This window comes from Capsicum annuum, chromosome 4 (genome assembly GCF_002878395.1).
Source record: "Capsicum annuum cultivar UCD-10X-F1 chromosome 4, UCD10Xv1.1, whole genome shotgun sequence".
In the NCBI taxonomy this organism is placed as follows: domain Eukaryota; kingdom Viridiplantae; phylum Streptophyta; class Magnoliopsida; order Solanales; family Solanaceae; genus Capsicum; species Capsicum annuum.
The window spans coordinates 50043960-50069091 of NC_061114.1; positions in this window are offsets into that span (position 1 = coordinate 50043960).

A 25132-nucleotide genomic window follows, 5' to 3' on the forward strand; every position below is an offset into this window, starting at 1 on the left:
TGTATATACAACAAGTAGAAGAAGAAAAGAAAAAGCAAGTAGAGATGAGTGAAAGACAGAATAAGAGGTTTTGCTACTCAAATCAGGGTGGAGGTCAACAACAAACTGGTAGAGATGTGGAAAATGGTCTAAGAAGATATGGGACAATTTTGGTTTCTACTCTACGGCTAGTAATCCTTATTCAAAGATATTGGGTGATCGTCATTCTCAGTATAACAGTGGCTTTAGAGCACCAGGACCTAAGCATTGGGCTAGCGGGGCTTAGTCCAGTCCGTTATGTCCTCTTTATAGATTTTATGGTCAGGCATTTTGTGGTTTTTGTGAAGAAAGAAGGAACAAGTGCTTTAACTATGGTAAGATTGTTCATATGTAGAGGGGTTGTCCTTCTAAGGTTTCCTTTGGAGCAAATAAGATTCCTATTTCTACTTCATCCGCTCCTATGCCAAAGGATTCTACTTCTGCTTATGGCTCTAGCACTGATCAGAACCATTTGTACTCTTTTACCACTCGCTAGGATTTATAGGCATCCCCCGATGTTGTAACTGGTATGCTTAAAATCTTTTCTCATGATTTATATTGTCTACTTGATCCAGGGTCTACTCTTTCTTATGGGACCCCTTATATGGCTATCAGTCCCTTTCTCTGTGTCCACCTCGGTGGGTGATTTTATTGTGGCTAGAAAGGTCTATAGGGATTGTGTGATGTTGGTCTATGGTAGAGAGGCCTTGGTAGATTTGATAGAGTTGGACATGCTATACTTTGATGTGATTTTAGGGATGGATTGGTTGCATTCATTCAATACATCTCTTGATTATCGGACTCAAAGGATCAATTTCCATTTCCTAAATGAGCCAGTAATTGACTGGGAAGATAGTTCCCTAGTACCCAAGGAAAGGTTCATATCGTATCTTAGAGCCCTAAAATTGGTTTCTAATGGGTACCTCTATCACTTAGTATATGTTAACGATTCTAGATCTGAAGGTCCTTCTTTGCAGACTGTACTTATGGTCTTTGAATTTCCTGAGGTATTCCCTAATAATCTTCCGGGTGTTTCTTCGAATAGGGAAATTGATTTTGGGATTGATCTTCTTCCAGACGCTCATCTTATTTCTATCCCTTATTACAGAATAGCTCTGATTGAGTTTAAAGAACTCAAGGAGCAGTTGAAAGATCTTTTTGACAAGGGTTTTATCCGCCCTAGTGTGTCTCTGTTAGGTGCTCCAGTTCTTTTCATGAGTAAGAAGGATGGGTCCCTTCGAATGTTTATAGATTACCACCAACTAAATAAGGTGACTTTAAAGAATAAGTATCCCCTTTCAAGAATTGCTGACCTATTCGATTAGCTCTAAGGTGCTAAATTCATTTACAAGATTGATCTTTGGTCGTGTTACCATTAGTTAAAGATTAGGGAGGTGAATATCTCTAAGACTATTTTTCCAACCCGATATAGTAATTCTATGCTTTTGGTGATGTCCTTTAGTTTAACTAATTTTCCAGCCGCATTTATGAATATGATGAATTGAGTTTTTCGTTAGTTTTTGGATTTGTTCATGATCATCTTTATTGATGATATTTTGATGTATTTAAAGAGTGAGGTGGATCATGACGATCGCCTCTACCTTGTGTTGCAGACCCTAAAAGGTCAATATTTATATGCAAAGTTCTCTAAGTGTGCTTTCTGGTTGAATGTTGTGACTTATCTAGGTCATGTTGTTTCTAGTGAAGGGTTCACAATAGATCTACAAAAGATTGCAGTGGTTAAGAGGTGGACTACACCCATGACTCCATCTGACATTTGGAGCTTCTCTGGTTTAGCCGGTGATTAAGAAGGTTTGTAGAGAGTTTCTCTTCTATTACTGCCCCACTGACTAAGTTGACCTAGAAAAAGGTAAAGTTCTTGTGTTCTGATGCTTCTGAGGGTAGTTTTAAGATACTAAAGAATAAGTTGACTTCGGCTCCGATTTTGACTCTTCTTGAGGGAACTGACGATTTTGTTGTCTATTGTGATGCATCTCGAGTAGGACTGGGTTATGTGTTGATGCAGTGGTTTTTGCATTAAAGATTTGGCGGCACTATTTGTATGGGGTTTATGTGGATACTTATTCTAATCATAAGATCTTGCAATAAGTGTTCACTCAGAAGGATCTAAATCTTAGGCAAAGGAGATGGAGTGAGTTTCTCAAGGACTATGACATGAGTCTTCACTATCATCCAGGTAAAGATAACATGGTTGTTGATGGTCTTAGCAGATTTTTCATGGAAAGCTTGTCTCATGTGGATGAGGGGAAGCGATATTTGGTAAAGGATATTCACTGTTTCAATAATCTTAGAGTTCACCTCTTGGATTTCAAAAAGGGTGGTGTTATAGCTTAAGAGGTAGCGAAGTCATCTCTTGGAGTGGAGGTGAAGGAGAAGCAGATGTTAGATACTATCTTGATACAAATCAAGAATGATATAGGTAGGCAGAAGGTAATAGTTTTTGAGATTGGTAGTGATGGTATCTTGCGGTACCAAGGTATATTATGTGTTCCTGATATTGATGGGTTGCAAGGTAGAATTTTTGCCCAAGCCTATGAGTTGAGTTATACTTTTCATCCTTGTTCGACGAATATGTATCATTATCTTAAGGAAATTTATTGGTGGAATAATATGAAGTGTGATATGGCCAATTTTGTGGCTAAGTGCATGGTATGTCAGCATGTGAAGATGGATCACTTGAGGCCATGTGGGTTGACTCAAGAGATTAAGTTGCCGGTGTAGAAATGGGAGATAATTAATATGGATTTTGTTACTGGTCTTCCACGGTCTCTTCATCAATTTGATTTGATTTGGGTTAATGTGGATAGGATGACTAAGTATGCTCACTTCTTACCCGTGAGAACTAATTTCTCTTCCTAGGATTATCATAGTTGTTTATTGAGGAGATTGTGAAGTTGCATGGTACTCTAGTCTCCATCTTATTTGATTGGGGAACTCAATTCTCATCTCACTTTTGGAGGTCTTTCTAGAAAAGTTTGGGGACTAAGTTAACCTTTAGTACTGCTTTCCACCCACAAATGGATGGGAAAACGAAGAGGATGATTTAGGTCTTGAAAGACATGCTTCGGGCTTGTGTGTTTGATTATGGTGGTAGTTGGGTTGACCAATTCCTTCTTATAGAGTTTGCTTACAACAATAGTTATGACTCTAGCATTGGCATGGATCCGTTTATGGCCTTATATTATTGGAGGTATAGGTATCCTATTAGGTGGTTTGAGGTTAGTAAAAATAAGTTATTTGGTTCTGATTTGGTTCACTAAGCCACGGAGAAGGTGAAGTTGATTCAAGATAGACCTAAGGCTGCCCAAAGTTGCCAAAAGTTCTAGGTAGATGTGAGGCGAAGAGAGTTGGAGTTTAGTGTTGTTGATTGGGTATTTCTGAAGGTGTCTCCCATGAAGGGAGTGACACTATTTGAAATGAAAGGGAAGGTCAGTCCCCATTATATTGGTCCATACTTGGTTTTGAATAGGGCTGGTAATGTTGCTTACGAATTGGAGTTGCCTCCTAGTTTGAGATCAATTTCTCCTTTTTTATATATTTTGATATTGAGAAAGTGTGGGGGTGATCCTTTGATGGTTTTACCTTTAAAGGAGACGGGTATTTTAGATTTTTTCCCCTACGACGATGTCCCAATTGAGATTTTGGATTGACAAGTCCATCGATTACGGACAAAAGATGTGACTTCGGTAAAGGTTCTTTGGAGGAACCCAAAGGTAGATGAAGCTACTTAGGAAGCTAAACAGGACATGAAGTTGAAGTATCCGTTCTTGTTTCCCATTCCAGATAATCATGCTTGAGGTGTGAGTATTCCATAACATCTTTGTTTTTTAACTTTGTTAAAGGAAATCATGATTTTCTTGGTATCTTTATTTTTTGTCTTTGTTAAAGGTAAGTGTGGTAGTGTTTGGAGTAAAGTCATGCTAATAAATGCCTTGTCCTATCATTCGCGGATGAATGATCCTAAGGGGGGTGTATGTAACGCCCCTAGTTTTTGGTCCTTGAAAGTTTTCTGAAATTTATCCTTACAATCCTGACTACCACTCACCCTACGAGTCATAGAGTATCTTGACGGGTGAAGTGAACCTAGTCATAAGGTGTCCAGTAACTGGTATTTGAGTTACTATCTTGGGTATGAATTGGGGACATAAGTCGTAAAGATCCATGATTAGTCACTGGGATAAGACCATAACCAAATAAAAAATTATGGCAAAGTTTTTCTCTAAGTATGTGTGGCTGACTATGAGTCATAAGTACTTATTACGAGTCATTTGGTTCAAATCGTAGGATGTCCACTATTTTCCAAATTGTGTTCTAATTTGACCATGACTAGACCCTATGAGTCGTAGGCTCCTACAAAGAATGGTTCCAGTTGAGTCATAGAGACAACAGTGCGTGGGTGCTTGGGAACTGTCGTGGCTATGACTCAGGGTGATGAGTCGTAATGAGTCTATACAAGTCGTATAATGACATGTATCCACTGATGACTAAAAATCAAGATTTTAAATTAAGGGTACTTGGGATAAATTCCCCCTCACCCAATTATAACCCCACGTCCATAAAGCACTTAAGGGGGTTATATCTCACCCTTAATGTACTTAAACTCTTCAAAAGCTCTTTTAAACTCTCTCAAGCAGCCATACTTAGGGTTTCCAAGAATTAGGTCATCTAAGGGCTCAATGGTTGAATTCCTTCCTAAAACTTAGTATTTCAGGTGTGTTACACTTCCCTCATTGTTAATTTGTTAAAAACATATGTTTTAAAGCATTGTTCATGAGGTATTCATGTTGGTTTTGAAACAAGGGTTGAGGGTTTGAATGCTTGTTGTTGAACAATGGTTTCCTATGGTTTACATGTGATTATTCATGCTTTAATTATGGTTTTGAACATGTGGGTGAATAGGTATGGTGAATGAACTAAGGAATTGTGATTTTCCCCAAACTTGTGACTTTTGAAGTGGTTATGACCCCAACCCCATATTGTGAAATTGTTTTTAAAATGAGAAATATGGGAATTTGTAAAATTGAACCAAGGGGTTTGTGAATTTCCCCAAGTGATGTAATTTTTTTGGCATGTTGTTATTACCTTGAAAGTGTAGTTGGTATGACGATACCAATAATATATCCCCTAATATGGAATATGGTTCAATGAATGGAAATGTGTGGTACTTGTTTTAAATTGGTCTTAAAGGAGGGTTGTGTAGCCGAGTCATAAAAGTAGAGGTCCGAGTGATCGATAATAAAAACTGTGATTACTGATGCGTGGGTCGAAATGAACAGGGAGGTTCGAGTCCTCATTATAATTTCATGATTAGGGAGATTTGAGTCCCCCGTAAATAATTACATGATTGGATGCTTAAGTCAACTTAGTATATGATTGGGAGGTTCGAGTCCCTTGTGTATATATATGAGATTATTCTCTGATTCATGCAGCTACATACACTAGGTCCCGACAAGGGGTGGGAGCTTGGCCCATATAGCCTGTTGTTATATGTTAAGATGGTTTAGATACATAATTCATGATCAAGTTTTCAAGTTCATGTTAAGCCTTATTCCCTATCTTATATATATATATATGCATTTTATTATGTGCATTGGGTTTGAATGATTTTGAACTGTTGATCATGAAATTATGTTATCCTTATCGCTGAGTTACATGCTAGCGTTCATCCCGCTAACCGTCTTCGTACGTTGTACCCTACGTAATGCAAGAACTGGTCATACTTCTACTTATCCTACTTAGTGATTAGGATTTCAGGATCAACTTGAGAGTTGGCATTGAAGTGGTGCGCTTCCATACATTGGAAGTCTATGTTTCATATTTTGGTGTCTTATGTCTAAGACTTTTTAGACTTATTTTGGCTATAGTCATGTCATGTCTCGACACTTTGTTGATATTCAGTTTTGATAGAGGCTTTGTCTGGACTACTGTGATATTGGGCTGTATGTCGGTTGATTTTTTGGCCAGTCGTTGATCGGCGGTTATGGACTTATTTTTAATTTGCTTAATCTTATTGCATGCTATCTTGTTATCTTTTTGAAATTCATCCGACATTGGGGAATGTTGTGTCTGGTTAGGTGAGGTGCAGGGGGTTATTTTTGGTCTATGTGGGACTTGAGATACCCGTCACGGCCAGACCTTGGTTCGGGTCGTGACATTGGTACTATATTCTTGATAGTTATTCGGGGTATAATCAAATTTTCACTACCCCCGAAGACTAAGAGAAGACTACTTTTACATGCCCATATGGTACTTTTTCTTTCAAGAGGATGCCTTTAGGACTTTGCAATGCTCCTTCTACCTTTCAGGGTTGTATGATATGGATATTTTGTGATTTGGTGGAGGACACTATATATGTCTTTATGGATGACTTTTTGGTTGTTGGAGACGTGTTTGATGATTTTCTGGACCATTTAGCTAATGCACTTCAGAGATGTAAGGAGTGCCACCTGGTGTTAAATTGGGTAAAGTTCCACTTTATGGTGAATAAAGTGATTGTTCTCTGACACAATATTTCAAAGAAGGGTATTGAGGTCGACAAAGAAAAGATAGAGGTGACTGAAAAATTACCTCCACTAGTTTCTATTAAAGGTATCATAAGTTTCTTGGGTCATGATGGGCTCTATAGGAAGTTCATCAAGGACTTCTCTAAAATTGCTAACCAATATGTAAATTTCTAGAGAAGAAAGTGAATTTCATGTTTGATGATGCGTGTGTTAAAGCCTTTGTGTGCCTTAAGGAGTGGTTAATTTGGGCTCCCATTATTCTTTCTCCAAATTGATCCTTGCCTTTTGAGGTGATGTGTGATGTTAGTGGTGTGGATTTAGGAGCTATCCTAGGCCAACGACATGAGAATATCCTTCACCCAATCTACTATACCAACAAAGCATTAAACCACGCACAAAAAAATTGTACAATTACTGGGCAGGAGTTACTGATGGTGGTTTTTGGTTTTGAGAAATTCAATCTTATTTGATAGACACCAAAGTCACTGTTCATATTGATCATACAACCTTGAGGTATCTTATATCAAAGAAAGATGCAATGCCGAGGTTGATCATTTGGTACTTTTGTTGCAAGAATTTGACTTTGAGGTGAAAGATTGGAAAGGCACTAAAAAATAGGTTACAGATCACCTATCCTACCTCAAGGAGGAGGTAATGCTGAAATTAGGGGATGAGCTTAAAATTGATGATACTTTTTTCAAATGAGCGAGTCTTGGTATTATTACAAGACTTAATCCCCTGGTTTACTAATTTTCCCAACTATTTGGAAAGTGATCTTGTCCCAGAAGATTTATAATTTCAGCAGCGCAAGTGGTTCATGCATGAGTTGAGAAAGATGTTCTGGGATGAGCCTTATCTTTTTTGGGTATGTGCGGATGGAGTTATTAGGAGGTGTATTCTTTAGGTAGAGATGATAAGCATTCTTGAAACTTGTCATTCATCACTATTTGGGGGTCATCATGGTGGTACCCGTACAACCCATAAAAGGGTACTATTGGCTAACTATTTACAAAGATACTCATGATTATGCTTAGGCTTATGGATAATGTCAGCAGGAATATAATATTTCACGAAAACATGAGCTCATCATGACACCTATCTTAGAGTTAGAGTTGATTGATGTGTGGGAAATTGATTTTATCGGTTCGTTTGTGAGTTCTTATGAGATAAAGTAGATACTGGTGGCAGTTGACTGTGTTTCTAAATAGGTAGATGTGTTTGTGCTTCTAAACAATGAGATTTAAAGTGTAATGCCTTGAGTTTTTGGTCCTTGAAGATTTTCTGAAATTTTATCCTCTCTGTTCTAACAATGACTCACCCTAGTCGTAAGGTGTCCAGTGAATGGTGTTTCAGTTACTATCCTAGGTACGACTTGGGGACAAGAGTCATAAAAACCCATGATAAGTGATTGGGATCGAATCGTAACCAAATTAGAAATTAAGTGGCAAAGTCCGCTCTAAGTAAGAGTGGCTCACTATGAGTTGTAAGGACTTGTTATGAGTCATTAGGTGTAAATCGTATAATGTACAGTGTTTACTCAATTGGGTTTTGTGTTTATTACCTATGGACCCTATGAGTCATAGGGTCCCATAATAAGTGGTACTAGTTGAGTCATAGGGTCAACAGTGTATGAGTGTCCTGGGAACTGTCTTGGTTACGACTCAGATCACTAATTTTTAGCTTTTACTTTAAGGGAATTTTGGATAATTTATCTCTCACCCAATTAAAACCCCACGTCCATAAAGCACTTAAGGGGTTATATCTCATTCTTAACATACTAAAACTCTTCTAAAGCTCTTTCAAATTCTCTCAAGCAACAATACTTAGGGTTTCCAAGAAGTACATCATCCAAGGACTCAAAGGTTAGATTTTTTATGTAATACTCTTTTGAGGATTATGCAAAGTTGTTCATTGAGAAGATCATGAAGTTTTATGGTAATCCACTCTCCATCATATCTAATCTAGGTACTGAGTTTTCATCTCACTTTTAGAGGTTATTCCAGTGAGGTTTAGGGACTAAGGTGGCCCTTAATACTCCATTCCACCCACAGATGGATTGGCAAGCGGAAAGGACAATTTAGGTCTTGGAAGATATGCTTCGAGACCGTGTACTTGATTTTGGTGGTGGTTGGATTGACCACTTTCCTATCATAGAGTTTTCTTGCAACAAAAGTTATTACTCTAGCATTAGTATGGCTCCGTTTGAGGCCTTGTATGGTATGAGGTGTAGGTATCCTATTGGGTGGTTTGAGTTTGGTGAAAATAAGTTAATTGGTCCTAATTTGATTCACCAAGCCAATGTGATGGTGATTTAGGATAGACTTACGTCCACCTTAAGTTGCCAGAAGTCCTATGCGTATGTGAGGCAAAGGGAGTTAGAGTTCAGTGTTGGTGACTAGGCGTTCTTAAAGGTGTCTCCTATGAAAAGAGTGATGCAGTTTGGTTAGAAGGGAAAGCACATTCCTCATTATGTCTGTCCGAACTTGATTGTGAAGAGGGTTCGAAATGTTGTTTATGAATCGGAGTATCCTTCTAATTTTAGATCTATTCATCTGGTGTTTCATGTTTCAATGTTGAGAATGTGCGTCGGTGATCCTTCTATTGTTATTCCTTAGTAAAGGTAGGTATTTCAGATTCCTTATCCTATGAGGAAGTCTCGGTTAAGATTTTGGATTGGGAAGTCTGTCGGTTACGGACAAAGGACGTGGCTTTGGTAAAGGTTCTTTTTGAGGAAGCTACTTGGGAAAATGAGAAGGACATGAAGTCCATGTATCCATTTTTGTTCCCCATTTCGGATAATCGTGCTTGAGGTATGTGTATTCCTTAACATCTTAGTGTTTTGGTGATTTCCTTGGCATCTTTTTTCTGTCTTTGTTAAGGGTAAAAGTAGTTGTATGTGAAGTCAAATCGTGCTAATAAATGCCTTGTCCAATCATTTAAGGATGAATGATCCTAAGGGAGAGAGTATGTAAAGCCCCGAGTTTTTGGTCCTTGAAAATTTTCTAAAATTTTATCCTCACTATCTTGACTATGACTCACCCTACGAGTTATAGGGTGTCTTGATGGGTTAGGTGACCCTAGTCATAAGGTGTCCAGTGAATGGTGTTTGAGTTACTATCCTGGGTATGACATGGGGACCCGGGTATTAAAGAATCATGATAAGTCATTGGGATTGAATCATAACCAAATAAAAAATTAAGTGGCAAAGCTCTGCTCTGGGTACGAGTGGCTCACTATGAGTCGTAAGGACTTGGTATGAGTCTTTGTGTGCAAATCATGGGATGTCCAGTGTTCACCCAAATAGGTTCTGTATTGATTACAAATGGACCCTATAAGTCGTAGAGTCCCATGGAAAGTGGTACCAGTTGAGTCGTAAGGTCAATAATGTGTGGGTTTCCTTGGAACTGTCTTGCCTATGACTTAGGGGGTTGAGTCATAATGAGTCTATATGAGTCTTATAGTGAACAATAGTCATTAACGACTAAATTCCATATATTAATTTAAGGGTCTTTTGGACAATTCCCTGCTCACCCAATTAAAGCCCCACATCCATAAAGCATTTAAGGGGGTTATATCTTATCCTTAACGTACTCAAACTTTTCTTAAGCTCTTTCAAATTCTCTCAAGAAGCCATACTTAGGGTTTTTAAGAAGTAGGTCATCTAAAGGCTCAAGGGTTGGGTTCTTTACTTAAAACTTGGTATTTCAGGCATGTTATTCTTCCCTCATTGTTAATTTGGTAAGCATATAAGTTTTTAAGTATTGCTCATTAGATATTGGTGTTGGTTCTGAAACAAGGGTTGAGGGTTTTGAATGCTTGTTGTTGAACACAGTTTTCCCATAGTCTACATCTGATTATACTTGCTTTAAACGTGGTTTTGAACTTGTGGGTGCATGGGTATGGTGAATGAACTAGGAAATTGTGATTTTCCCCAAACTTATGACTTTTGAAGCGGGTATGACCCCAATCCCATATTGTGAAATTTGTTTTTAATTATAAGAAATATTGGAATTTGTAAAAATTGAACCAACGTAGTCGTGATTTTCCCCAAGTGGTGTAATTATTTTGGCATGTTGCTGTTACGTTGCAAGTATAGTTTGTATGACCACACCAATAATGTGTGCCTTATTGTGAAATATGGTTCAATGAATGAGAATGTGTGGTGAATGTTTTTAATTGGGCTTTAATGAGGGTTGTGTAGCTGAGTCATGAGAGTGGAGGTCGGAGTGACCGATACTTAAAACGACATTTGCCAATGTGGGGGTCAAAGTGACCAGGAAGGTTTGAGTCCCCCTCAATATTATTACATAATTAGGGAGGTTCGAGTCCCCATACATCATTACATGATCAGGTGCTTAAGTCAACTTAGTATATGATTGGGAGGTTAGAGTCTCCTGTTTATATATATGAGATTCATCTACGGCTCTTGCGGCTACATGCACTAGGGGCCGACTAGGGGGTAAGAGTTAGGGCCCTTATAGCCCGTGGGTACATGTTATGATGGTTGAGCTACACAATCCAGGCTAAAGTTATAAAGTGCATGTTAACCCTTATTCCTTATCCCAGCATGATATATATATATATATATATATATATATATATGTATGTATGTATATGCATTCAATTATATGCATTGGATTTGAAAATGTTGTTCATGACATTATGTCATCCTTATCCCTGAGTTTCACACTAGCATTCAACCCACTAACCGTCTTCAAATGTTGTATCCCTATGTTATACAGGAACTGGTCATACTTCTACTTCTCCTGCTCAGTGATTAGGATTCGGGATCAACTTGTGAGTTGATATTAAAGGGGTGAGCTTTCATACATCGGAAGTCTCAATTTCATATTTTGATCTCTTATGTCTCAGACTGTTTAAACTTGTTTTGGCTATAGTCAGGGGCATGTCCCAATAGTTTATTGATATTCAGTTTTGGTTCTTTGTTTAGAAGGCTTTGTTTTGATTACTGTGGATATTGGGTGGTGTTGGTCGGTTATTTTTCCAGTCATCGATCGTCAGTTATAGACTTATTTTGAATTTTCTTAAGCTTGTTGCATCCTATCTTGTTACATGTTCAGAATCCATCTAACATTTGGAGATGTTATGTTTTGTTGGGTTAGGTGCAGGGGGTGATCTCCAGTCTACGTAGGACTTGAGACACCCGCCACGAGCAGGCCCTAGTTCAGGTCATGACATGAAGTGTCACCATATTTTTTATGAAGAAAATATTTTCTCAATTTGGCACTCCATGTGCCATTATTAGTAATAATGTGTCCCACTTTTGTAATCGTCTATTTAAGGCTCTGCTCGACAAATATTGTGTGACGCATAAGGTGGTAACACTTTACAATCCACAGATCTTTGGGCAGGTTGAGGTTTCCAATAGTCAGATAAAGTCCTTATTGGTGAAGACTGTGAATGCCAATTGGAATGATTGGTCAAGGAATCTAGATGATGAACTTTGGACTTACCGGTATATTTAATACCCACATAGGTTTCTCTCAATATCAGCTTATGTTTGGCAAGGCATGCCACTTGGTAGTCGAACCTGAGTACAAAGCACTATGGGGTTGAAAAATCTAAATTTTGAGTGAGTGATACTTCAAAATTAAGGATGAGTAAGGTACTGATTTGGATGAATATTGGCACAGAGCTAATGAGAGTTCAACTTTGTACAAGGAGAAAATGAAGTTGCATTATGATATATCGATAAAAGGGTGTTCCAGCTTGGTGATATGGTCTTGTTATACAATTCAAAACTTTGCTTGTTTCCTAGAAAGTTGAATTCTAGGTGGTATGGACCATTCACCGTGGTTAGAGTGTTCCTGCATAGTGCTATTGTGTTTAAGTGAGACGGTGAAGCCCCATTCAAGGTGAATGGGTAGCGTGTTAAGCACTATATATGAAATACTGATGAAGTGAAACTATGTGTTGATATAAGCCTTGGAAAAGTCTAAGTAGCCGAGGCAACCAAGTCATGTCGCGATGTTAAATCAAGCGCTTCATGAGAGGCAACCCATGGGCATTTTGGTGAAGTCTAAGTATCCAACATAGCCAAGTCGTGCTGCTACATTAAATTAAGCATTGGTTAGAAGGTAACTCAATGTCTTTGTGTTCACTTTGTTTTCTTTTTTGTAGGCTTAAAGCATGGCAAAACACCTAGAAGACGGTATAAACTGAAAAATTTAGACAAGTCTAGGTAAGTGGACTTATGGACCTACTTACGAAGGTCTTAAGTCCCACCCATGCCAGGTAAGTGGTGTATTTAGTGTCAAAGTGAAAATTTAAGGATTTTGGAGTCTCAAAAGTTGTACTTACAAACCCACTTATGGGGATCGTAAGTACAACCTACGACCCCTTAAGTGGGTTGTAGAATTCAAAGAGAAATGAACACTACAGGTCTTACTTACGGAGGAACTTATGACCACTGTAAGTACCACTTACAAGTCATAAGTGGACTCGTAAGTTGACAAAAAACTGAGGGGTCAAAATTTTCAAAATTGGGTCAGGCCACTTACGACCTGACCAAACCCCAACTCTTAAATATCCCAAATCCAATCCATTTGCCGAACTATTTAAAAATTTAAAACTCCCACTCTAAATCAAACTCCTCAACTTCCCTATTAATCTATAAAAGGAAAAAATACCTCACAATCACAACACTTGCATTCATATCCATCAAAATAGGGATAAAGTTCATGTTGTTCTTCTTCTACTTTCAAGTCTCTTCAAATCTAGGTAACAATTTTGGCTCCAATTCTAGTAAAAACATATTCTTAACGATTGAAATTGAAAACATCAGGCTTGATATAGCCTGAAATTGATACTTTATGATGAACTTCAAAATTTAAGAGCCTAAATAGGTAAAAAATTGAAATTGTGCATGATTTATGTTTGAGAATACCTGTAATCATATCATATATGGGAGTAGAAGTTGAATAGTGAAGGGAAAACCCAAAAATACTTGTGCAATACCTGTGAAATTGAATCTATATATGTTGTAGTACACGAAATTTGATTTAAAATTGAAATATACACTTTGTGGGACAAAAAATTTGAGAAAATGTTTAAGTACCCTTAGGAGGGTACTTACACAGGCACTTACAAGCCTCGCAAGTAGCACTTACGACCTTAACTGATCTCATAAGTATCAGAAATGAAGCCCTGAAACTTCAGGGCTTTGTCTGATACTTACGAGGGAACCTACGACCTCTGTAATTACCACCTATGGCCTACAAATGGGTCGTAGGTACCTTGCCCTAGGTATTCTAATTTTCTTTAAAAAATTTGTTCTCTTCTTCTTTTTCAAGCACTAACGACTACTTTTTCAAGTATGATGGCATCAAAAGTAGCACAAAAGAAGGGAGTTTAGTCTAGATTTCGTAATAAGTCTCTAGAGCGGAGTGGCTCCATGGCAGAGTACCCCATTATCCAGGACAATATACCATTAGCCCCACGACAGACTCGGGGCTAATCTTAGAGATAAGCTACAATTACAGTAGTTGTTTCTATATTAGGCACATAGCTTTCCCAATACCTAGTCAACCGGGCTCTCAGCTTACACCAGCATAGGTAGGGGCCCATACTACAGGACTTAGACCTGTTCTCAGGCCAAGGATAAAGATGGATCGGACTTTACCACTACACTCTCCATAGTCTGATGAGGGAGATGATACTTTAAAGAATGATGTATAGGATGAGAGAGAGTCAATTTTTGGGTCTGGAGATGAGGTTCTATCCGGTTCAGTTTCTTGATCTACAGAGGAGGATGAGGCATACAGCTCCAAGTATGAGAAGGAGTTGGAGAATGCATCTGCTTCAGCTAGTGAGTCAACATTAGGTTTGGTTGCACCCCTATTTATGGAGGGTATAGCTCAGGTTCCACAATAAATTTCATCATTATCAACATATGATACCCAGTTGGCTACACAGGACACTTAACCTTCTATTTCACCTCCTGCAGCCCCCAATATATGATTCCACACATATCTCGACTATGCCCATTAATGAGATTTATTTGAGATAGTGTGTGGAGGGTTTGCAATATATCTTTAATAAAGATAGCTTTGTTATGAAGTAGGGTCATTTGAAGAGGAGTATTGTAGTAGAGGTGAGGATTGATTTGATAGGGCTAGTAAGGGCACCAGATTTGCATGCCTCCTTTGATAGGTATCAGTTGGGGTGGATGACTCGGCCCTAATATTCGTACAACTTAGCTCTAGTTTGGGAGATTTATGTTTTCTACGCCTCTACAAGTTACCTAATTACTCTACCAGAAAGTGTAGGTGTTGAGCAAACCTGACTAACCCACACTTTGGTTGGGGGTTTAGAGTAGATACTTTTTAGGTGGCCATTTGCTGAGTATTATTTAGGCCAGAGTATATGGGACTGACATGAACAACGGAGTTTATTTTTGGATGAGACTAGCATGACATAGACGTGATATAAGAGATATAGAGTAAACACGGTAGAGGTTTGATTTAGCTAGGTGGATAGCCACCCAGATTTCTGATTTGGGAACTAATACCCCATCAATAGAGGGCAAGGGAGAGATAAAGAAGGTGCCACTTTATTTTGTGGAGAAATTTTGGTGGACCGTAATACGTCATAGGTTAAATATGACGTTGTTGGAAACCTAGTTACATAGGATAGAGTCACCTTGGTTTCCAACCTAGTTGTTGGATATGAGATTGATTTTGCGGTATTGACTCGGCTGGAGATACATTATAGAGAATTAGATGAGACTGGCACTCTTTCTTTCCCTTGCTTGATTCAGAAATGATGTGATGCAACCAAAATACCGCCTATACGAGAAGTTGATCATCAGATTAAGGTGATGCGCATAACATATTTTAGTTTTGATTATGGATTTGGCAAACCCGATCCTTTCACAGAGAGCGCAACCACCTTCCATAATTATTCCAGTCTATTTTAAGGGACCTTCAGTTCTGGTCAAGCCTATTGAGAGACCGCTTATTAACATTGCTTTTAAGATGGGCGAGAAGAGAGCAGAGCCCATGACTACTATTAGTGAGGGGGCTATAACCACATATATGACAACCTCGACTTCTACTTCTAATTCAATTAAGGCATCTAATTTGCTCTCTTAACCCATAGTTGCCAATTTGAGTAGAGTGTCATACGAGTTTATTCAACACTAGGTTGAGCGACAGGATATGGTGGCTACCCACCTCACTAAGGCAGAGCCTCAGATTGCCACATTACATGCATAGATCTCGCCTTAGGTCCGAACTACTCTAGAAAATGCTAAGGCATAATTTGAGGCACAACTGTGGGAATGTCCAGACTACTCTAGAGAATGCTGACGCCTAGTTTAAGGCACAACTATGGTAGAGTATATGAGAGAGTTGTATCCATTTATTGATTGTTTTGAGGGCCGGGTGAATGTGTAGGACTGAGATATCCAGCTCTTAATTTATCTGCCATCCATGAGGAAAGAGCTATATTATGTGTGGAGTTACATTCACTAGTAAAGATCCAGGTTCCATTCATTCCCCTAATTGTTCCATCTTTTACTCAACTATTGCCTCTACAACCACCTATAATATTTGATCTATTTATAGAGAATGATATATTCTTAATTATTTAGACCAAAATAGGTCGTGAGAAAGAGATATAGTACCCCACCATACCCTTTGATCAGGCCCTAAAAGGGCAAAATATTATTCTAGGGTATCTGCAGTAGTTGATGATCTGAATTGAGTTTAGATAGCAGCGGTCACATCTTCTAGTCACGCCCCACCACTACCTTCTCTAGCTGAGCCACACTATGCCTCAGATGGGGGAGAGTCTAATTTGGATGCCTAAAGCATCCCAAGTATGTCTACATCCCTTATTTTATTTTGTAAGTATGCACTAGGGACTATCCATAGTCTTGAGTTGGGGTTTGGAGGTGTACCATAGTCGAGGGTTTTTCTTGCCATGTTTTTTTTTTCTTTTCCTATTGATTATGTATAACTGGCATGTTTAGGACATTTTGTGTTTGTGTGGTATATATGTTATGTCTTTTTTATGTTAATTAGGAGAAAATAAGGAACCTAAGGGCAGTTGACATATTTTGTTTGTTTTTAAGTAGTTTGAAAAATTGATACCCCTCTAAAAATATTTGTATTGAACTGTGTGGTATGAATATTTGCATGACTATTGTAAATCTTGTTATGGCATTAGTATTAGGGATAAAAAAAATCTTAGATTAGCATTTACATGGACTAGAAAGGTAGTAGTTGGTAATATAACCTTGTTCCATGTGTGTGTGAGATACTTACCTAGTTTTTTTGTGCATTTAATCTAAAACTTATCCAGTTAGTCTTACCTAGGTTGTAGGATTGTTAGTTAAGATATGATCATAGGTCATTCTTGATTTAGTCCACTCTTATCTTAAATAACCTTCCAAATATGAAAAAAGTATCCCTTGATCCCTGATTTGAGCCAACATCAACCTATTTTCTTAATTTCACATTTCACCTTCCCAATTTAGATATAATAAACTTGTTTTGGCCCTGATCCTTCCTTGGACATTGTGCATGTAATAGTAGTGTCATTGAGGGTTAGTCACTAATTTCTAATACCAGCCCTAAACCTACGTTACAAGCCGAATAAAGTCTTATAGTGATCCTAATCTGACTGTCTAAGGTAACAAAAAATAAGGGCAAGCCTATGATATTCTATGCTAATAGATTGGAACTTCTTTTGTTAGTGTGAGTTTCTTGGCATAGTCCCTCGAAGTGACATATATCATATAATATTATGAGAGACGGGACTTCTTTCTATGAGGGTACATTGGTTGTGTTGTTAGCTGCTTATCTGTTTGGGTAGTATAACTTATATATCTACTTGATTATTTATTGCTAACATAATTCCATAGACTGATTCCTTTGTGTCACATTATTGTGCTACATTGATCCATATAGTTGCTTTTGAAAAATTGAAAATAGGAGGAGCCAATGGTTCTTGAGATGAAATTGAGTGGATTGTTGTAGGTGCCTTAGGTTTTTCTTAGTTAAGCATTGTAATGTATTCTTATTATGTTTGTTGCCTGAGGACATGCAAATGTTCTAAGTTGAGGGTGTTAATGTTCCAAGGTTTCATGGTACTTTTGATTCTTAAAATAAAAAATATGCAAGTACTTAGGTCCTTTTTGTTAGATATGATGTGTTCTTATGTTTTTGTGCAAGAAATTAGGTTCTGAAGCTGAAAAGAAAAAAAAGAGTTAAAGTGTTCAGAGGACCCCACTTATGGACCATAAGTGGAACTTACGACCACTGTAAGTGGCCTCATAAGTATCCAAAGAAAAATGATCTGAGGTTCTAAAGTCTGGAATTTGTTCTGAGATTGACTAAGGGCCACTTACGGGGTGTAAGTATGGCTTACACCTCTCTTAAGTGCCATCATAGGTGGTGTTCTGTAGCATGCTAGATTATCTGACACGTACAACCCACCTAGGGGTCCGTAAGTACCACTTATGGCCAATAAGTGGGTCCATAAATGGTCACTGACCTAATTTTCCTTATTGATTTTGATTAGAATTTTTAGGGTTCTGATGTATTCTTTAATACCCTTTTGATATTCTTGTATTATTTTACGCACTCTTTATATTCAAAACACATATTGATTCTATGATTCAACTTTTGTTCTTGGCTTTTTATAGTTCATTATTAATTTGAGATTTTGGGTTTTGTTCTTAAATTATTGTAAGAATATTCATATGCTTTCTTCTTGAATTTAATGGATGTTCTGTTAAACATGAGCGATTAAACCACCTAACTAGGGCTGTGGGAACCCTAACTAAATAACAAAGTAGATGAAGTGCAAATTTATTCTTGATCAGTGTTTATGCAAGTATTACAATCTTCTTCAGTTTGATAGCTTTCTTAATGCAAGCAGAAGTTAAGAACTTGCCTGTATTTGAGATCATCTTCATAAGAGTGGTTATATTAGCAAAAGAAAATTACAACTGTAATTTGAGGCTACAAACTATCGACTAATTAACTTGACACCCAAACATAGATAGTTAATCTGGGATCCAAGACAAAGGTTAGTAAGGTGACAGTCAGAGACTTACAAGGTGAAGAGTGAAATTTACCGAAGGCATTCACAAGACAGTTGGTAATACATATCTTTTCAGATTCTACATGCAAGGCGTTGTGATAGTTTGGAAAAGCACAATAAATTAGAAGGTTAGGGGTCACATAGTCCTAGTATTCATCACATATTGATTTCAACCTAAGGCAATTAAGAGTTGTTACTACTTTAGTATTTTTACAAAATCTCCCAACTTAATTTTCTGAACTTTCTGGCAACTTTAGCAAGTTTGTGAGAGAAATTTGGCCTATTCTTTGTGGGTTCGAATCCAACCTTTACTTGGGTTCTTTATTTGATAGTGATCGATACTTTCTTGGAGGGTATAATTTAGGCGTTCCACGGTGGGGAGGACACCCCCTTACATGGAACCAATGATGGTTCGTGATAAAAGCATGCCACTCTCTTGTCTCTCTTCGATAAGGGAATGCCACACCCTTGGGATGGCGCGATATGGGCATGTAACGCCCAAGGGTACAAAATCTAGATTTTGTCTATTTTTGGCTTGGGTCAAGAGATTTTTGGTCTTTTACCCATTTAAACAACTTTAAACATTACTTAACCCTAATTCACCTATCAATTATAAAATATTATCACTGTTCTTCCTCTTCTCAACTCTCAAGAAAAACAAACTAAGGTTCTTCCAAGAAGTCAACCCTCAGAGCTCTAAACCCAAGTTCTTCTTGAATTCATTCCATTAAAAAGGCATGTTGGACACTCCCTTATCTCAATTATCTTTAAATATTGATATTTACTTGATATTCTTAGGTTTTAGTGGTTGTTTAAAGTTGAGGTTGAAGGAGTTTGGCTGTCATATATCTGTATTGGTTTTCCCCTTATTTTAATGGTTTTCCATGTTTTAATAATAGTTGTCAACTAAATTGTGATTTACAAAGAGGAAAATTGGTATCTTAATTTCATGATGGATATAAAGATATAAACCACAACCTATTTTATAACTTTGTTTTAAACAGAAATGTTAAAGTATTGAACTCATCCTTTGAAACATCGTAAAGCATATATGGTAAAATAATCTATATTGGATTTTCAAATTGGAAATTTGGAGTTTGAATGGTAAATAGAGATGGTATGGCATTTTATGGATGGATTTCAAATCTTCATATGACAATTATAATTTGGGAATGACTTAGTAAAAATCTCCATGATTAATAAAATGTGAAAATATTTTAACTAAGCTTAATGAATATTTTATAGCTTCACCGAGAAGGTGTAGTCCTTGTGACCAACACTGGAAACCAAGTTTCTCAAAGTTGGGGTTTTATGACCACTCTGTAAAGGATTTGAGTGGTTGTACGTAGTTTATATTTTGAAAGGTTATTATCTATTGGTGATTTAGTCTATTGCTCAGTCTATACAGCTAACATGGACTGGGGTACCTTCTGTGGGGGGATCCGGACCCATATAGTTAGTGGATGACTTAAGGTCGATGAAAGCTACATAATTTAGGTGTAAATTTTTAAATAGTCATGTCTCTATATTCCATACCTCTTATTCCATGTTTAGTGTGGACTATTATTCTGTTTTACGAGTTATTTCATTAAATTGCATATTTTATTCGTTTCTTTGGATTCCATGCCAGTACTCATCATACTGACCATCCTTGGATGCTACATCATTTCATGATGTAGGTTTAGAGGCCTTTTCTTATGACCTTTCGATGCATTAGGTGAATTATTACTCCATTGACCAACTAGTAAGAAGTAGTGAGTCCTTCATCCTCCGAAAGGCCATTTACTTTGCTATTATTTTATCATACCCGCTCTTTGATTTTCTTTTGGTATAGTCAGGGTCACGTCCCAACTTAGTTGATGTTTTATGGATAGAGGCTTGTAGACAATATTGGGTTATGGTTTTTTGGATTTGGATTTGAATTTCAAATTTCATTTTTATGTTATATCAATCTCTTTTATTCTATAGGTTGGCTATCTCAATTTTTTTTATATCACTATGCTTATGATGCAAGGCTAAAAGGGCCATCTTATGCCTTGGTTGGTTGGGATATCTGTCATTGTTAGGGACCTAGTTCGGGTCATGATAAGTTTTGTATCAGACCATGATTCAGGGTAACTATGTGTCTGTAAAGCTGTGTCAATTAGAGTTTCTTTTATGGGTGATAGCGTGCCATACTTATAAGGGGAAGCTACAATACATTTGGGAATATTTCCCTCTCTTCTGTTCTATTTCACGATAGAGAGTCTAGTTACTATTAATTTAATCTAACTATGGCTTACTCGTGTTTCATATCATATCTCTATGAAGATATGATGGTCGTAGAAACTTAGATGGAGCCTCTGTCCCAACTAGGGAAAATGTAGAGGATGTTTGCCTTACTCATGAATTGCAAACTCGGCATAGGTTCCATACTCATGACTTTATGTAACGCCCCGATAGTACACCCTGAGTGTCACACGGTGCTTACAGTTCTGAGGGACCACAAGCTAACCGATGAGCTGGTACCTACTATGAGCCCTGAATAATATAATTATAAATGCGGAAGAATAACTGATATGCCATAAGGTTTTAAAAACTGAATTATGAATCTGAAGAACATAGTTATCTAAGTCTGATAAAAACACTGGAATCTAAATAAACTGAATAACTAACTATAGTGTCAACTAAAGTCTGAATACTAAATAACTGACTCTAATGTCTGAAAGCCTCTAAACTAAATGACTAGGAGTTGATGGGACTAGCCACAACTAACTCCAACTAACTACTGGACTGTAAACATGAAATATACCAATCTATCCTCGAATGATGAGGAATCACCACTGCTACTGCTAAGATGTCTAAAATGTATAAGTGTGGTCTGGGAACTGGGCGTCAGAACCTATGATATAATAAATCATAGTGCAAGAAAATGTATGCGATTAGTACTTTGAATATACTGATTTGCTAAATAAAGTAGGCTGATATGCATGGTTTCATGAACAGGAATAATAAATTATCTAAATATACATGTAAAGTATGGAGTACTGAATAAAGAGCACGAAATCTGTAGATACTATAAATATGTGAAATTTTTAAACACTGTGTACGCATGGAAGCCTGTAAATACTGAAGGCACATGAAATTTGTAAATACTAGGGATGAATGACCAAGCATATAACATGAACTGAATAAAAGGCTGTAAACTAAAATACTGATATTTGTATGCTTTGGTCAAACAACACTGAGACTGATTTACTGGTCTAATTATTGGTCTGAGACTATGAGAGCTATCATCTAACCGACATGCCCCAATCTGAGCTAATCAGGGTCTAACCTGTAACCCCATCTTGAAGGGTGTTAATACCATGCCATGGGTACTAATGCTGGCTATGTGGATCTATTATACCGATATACTGTCCAAAGGATGAAGGGTGTCACGCCTGAACTGGCGGGTGACCCCTGCGAGATGGTCAAGCCTATTCTGATGGGTGACTCCTCATATCCTATACTATCTATGTAGTTATGGAGTATAGGGACTGCTACTAATGACTCTGCCTATCTGACAAGGAAGCTTCCATCCCTACACTCACTCGGTGCTAAATCCTATTCCCAACTTAAAGACACTGAAATACTAGACTGTTCTGAGTTTAACTGACTGATATCTGACTGTTCTGATAATGCTCATAGTATGTTCTGAAGACTATTTTGTAATATACTGAGACTAGACTAAGTAAACAAATATGGTGTTTGGGTATTCAATACCCTCAAGACTCGAAAACAATAATAGTAAAATGACACTAAATCTTGGAGGACAAAGCATGAAGGCTTTTATTAAATCAATTACTCTTGTAGGCATTTTATCAAACACTTGGATTTCATGGTTTGATCAAATCATATGAATGTTATGGAAATTTTAGTAAAAGCATGAATTCAACATGAATAGTACTAAATCAAGATTTAATTCAAGGAATGATAACATTGAAACATGGATAATTGAATAACAACAATAATTTCATTGAAACATGGTATAAAATCATAGTTCATGGAGATTCATGGGTGAAATCACAATTTAAAATCAAATAACTTAAAAACATCACAATTTGTAATTTAAATAAGATACCTGAACTTCATGGGAGAAAGGAACCCATGGATGAACATCTAACATGCCTGAGTTAATGAATTTGGAAGGATTGATGGTGAGTTCTTGAGATTTGGCCTTGAATGTGATAGCTAGGGTTTCTTGTTCTTGAAAAGGGGATCTTTAATTTGAGAGGAATTGAATAATGATGAGTATTTAGGATAATTAGGGGTTAAATTTCATGTTTAGAATGAGTTTAGGGCTTAGAAAAAAGTCACAAATACCCCTAAATGAATTTTAAAACGCGAGCTGGAAATTGAAGATCCTAATTTTTTGCCTTGGCACGACGCGCCACTATCGCACCAAGCCACTAGAAAAGGGACAATTGGAAAACTGGATGATGGTTCGACGCGGTAAGTTCGTGGTCCTTCACTGAAATTCCATTTTGGTCACCTCCGCGATGCACCAAAATCGCAGAGGCTCACTGAAAATTGTCAAACGTGAACGGGGTCCTTGGCGTGATGTGCAAACATGTGGTACCACACTGGAAACTGACAATTGTTATTTAGACTAGCTTCGCAATGCGCTAAGGGTCAAAATGATGGTGTTTAACGACTGAAACTTAAAATCACCCTAACTTCTTACTCAGTTATCGGATTTGGGAAAATTTTTATATCATTGGAAAGCTAATTGAATTTCCTATGCAATGACAGGCTCTAAACTGAAAATTAATGAGTATTTCAAAAATTTTATATATGAATACTCGTATATTGGGACATAGATTATTCTAAGGAAATACGGGGTATTACACTTTACTTCTCCACCTCGGGTTCTACCAACCCCTACTAGTTCTCCTCGATCTAGGGCTACTCATAATCATTTTTCTCAGAGTGATATCTCAAATGTGGAGTTTTATCAGTTGATCCAAATGTTTGCTTAAATTGTGGCCTTGCAGTCTCGTCAGTGTGATTATGTAGGTCCTGTCACTAGTTCATCTAATATCACCTAGGTTGATCAATTTATGAGGTTAAATCCCCTATTTCATAGGTTTTATGGTTGAGGAAGATCCTCAAAGGATTGTGGATGAGATGAAAAAGATATTTAGGGTTATACATGTTACTGAGGTAGAGAGGGTAGAGTTTGCAGCTTATCAGTTGAAAGAGGTAGGTTACCAATAGTATAAGGAGTGGGAAAAGTTGAGGGGTGAAGATGCTGAGCCTGTGGTGTGGGAGGACTTCTCAAATACTTTTCTTAACTACTTCTCCCCTCAGGATTTGAGAGAGGCTAACGCTCAGGAGTTTGTAAATCTGAAGTAGGGTAAGATGAGTTTCAAGGAGTATGCATTGATTTCACCCAACTATCCCGCTGTGCCCCGTATCTTGTGTCTAATATGAGGTCTAGGATGAGGAAGTATGATTTGGGTCTTTCCCATGATTTGGTAGTAGAGTGTAAGGTCGCTATGCTAAATAGTGACATGGACATGTCCAGGCTCGTGGTCTTTGTATGCAGTAGTGTAACACCCCATATTTTTGGAATAGAATGAAAATTGTCATTCCTACATGTATAAACTTAAACCTAATGATTTCTATGTCAATATAAGTGTCATGATCATTTACCTAGTTTTTAAAGTTCTTTCGAGGTGAATAATGTTCATAGGAAATACTTAGAGAAAAGTTGAGTTGAGAACTTTTTTTATCAACTGAATTTTGGTATTCGATACTACAAGGGTCATTTTGAATGTGTATAATTTCTAGAATATATGGAATTTTTGAGATCAAGACTCACCAAATAAAATATAATTGAGTCCTTTTTCCAATGCATCCAATTTAACTTTATTTGATACTCGAGAAAAGTTATGAGCATTTTTGTAAGCAAACCAGTGAGGGTCTATGATAGGGGCGTGACACACTATTTGTGCTCCACGATAAGAGCATGGGACACCCTATATGATGTGTGTTAAGGGCGTGGCATGCCCATGTTCCTATTGATCCTAAAACTCACGTTTCTCTTTAATTTTTTGAGGGAAAATAGTCATTTACATCCTAAATCATCCTATAACTAATACTAACATGTTTTCCCTTATCCCATAAACTAAATACACGATTCCTCTTCTCCCAAACCCTCAAGAACACCAAATTATATAGGGTTAAGGGTTTTTGGTGGCTATCCTCTTGCATTGTTTAATTCTTATTTAAGTAGTTTATTCAAATTATGGATTACAACCTGTTTTTTGTCCTGTGGAAATGGTGGAATTTGGCAATATGATTTTCATAATGTTTATGGATATTGGCATGATAATGATATGAACCTCAACCCATATCAAAATTTTGGCTTTGAATATGAACTATACATATACGAATACGAATTTGGCAATATGATTTTGAAATATTGCATTGAATTAATGGTAAGAGGTAAGAAGTTTTTGGAAATTCCCTTAGGGGATATGGTTTTGTCTATT